Here is a 1494-nt window from a genome sequence, read left to right as displayed (position 1 = left end):
GTTTGTAGTCCTACTGCTGCTGCTCTGTTTGTAGTCCTACTGCTGCTGCTCTGTTTGTAGTCCTACTGCTGCTGCTCTGTTTGTAGTCCTACTGCTCTGTTTGTAGTCCTACTGCTGCTGCTCTGTTTGTAGTCCTACTGTAGCCTACTGCTCTGCTCTGTTTGTAGTCCTACTGCTCTGCTCTGTTTGTAGTCCTACTGCTGCTGCTCTGTAGGCTACTTCTTTGCTCTGTCTGTAGTTCTACTGCTCTGTCTGTAGTTCTACTGCTCTGCTCTGTGGGCTATGGCTCTGCTCTACTCTGTAGACCTACTGCTCTGCTCTGTCTGTAGTCCTACTGCTCTGCTCTGTAGTCCTACTGCTCTGCTCTGTAGTCCTACTGCTCTGCTTTGTCTGTAGTCCTACTGCTCTGCTCTGTAATCCTACTGCTCTGCTTTGTCTGTAGTCCTACTGCTCTGCTCTGTAGTCATACTAGTCTGTCCGTAGTCCTACTGCTGTCTGTAGACCTACTGCTCTGTCTGTAGACTACTGCTCTGTCTGTAGTTCTACTGCTCTGTCTGTACTGCTCTGTCTGTAGTTCTACTGCTCTGTCTGTAGTTCTTCTGCTGCTGCTCTGTCTGTAGACTACTGCTCTGTCTGCAGTCCTACTGCTCTGCTCTGTCTTTAGGCTACGGCTCTGTCTGTAGTCCAACTGCTCTGTCTGTAGTTCTACTGCTCTGTCTCTAGACTACTGCTCTGCTCTGTCTTTAGTTTACTGCTCTTTCTGTAGTCCTACTGGTCTGTCTGTAGGCTACTGCTTCTGCTCTGTCTGTAGCCTACTGCTCTGTGTGGACTGTGGAGTCCCACTATGTAGCCTACTGCTCTGTCTGTACTCTGTAGCCTACAGAGCCTGCTGCTCTGTGTGAAGTCTGCTGTAGCCTACTGCTCTGTCCCACTGGTAGACAGGTGCTACAGTATATGTCCTATAATATATAATCTATAATCTGTAATCCCACTGGTAGACAGCTGCTATATGTCCTATAATCTATAGCCTAGTCCCACTGGTAGACTGATAGAGGTGCTATATGAATGAATGAATTAGTATTTTATTTCCGTGTCGAGACAATTTCTTGACCCATCCCACATGGGATTATCAGACACATCGATTAAAACAAAAACAAAAAATAAACATCCCAGTGTATACCCAGCCAGCAACTCATAATACAGCCAGATTTTGAACAAGCCACATACAGTACATACATTCATACCTGCACATAGAATCTATAAAGTTAATAAAAATGAAAGTTCATCTATTATACGTCACCCTTCTCCTTCTATCCCACGCTTTATAAAAGATATTCTGAAAATGCAAAAATGTGACAAAAAAGAAATTCAATTAAAGCACCACTCATAATCTATCAGGCTATATGTCTATAATCCATAGTCTATAATCTATAGTCCCACTGGTAGACTGATAGAGGTGCTATTAGTCCACTAGCAGTCTGGTGTCCTAGCAGT

This window comes from Gymnoscopelus microlampas (genome assembly GCF_963454915.1).
Source record: "Gymnoscopelus microlampas genome assembly, chromosome: 7".
NCBI lineage: Eukaryota > Metazoa > Chordata > Actinopteri > Myctophiformes > Myctophidae > Gymnoscopelus > Gymnoscopelus microlampas.
Note: the sequence above shows the minus strand (reverse complement) of the source record.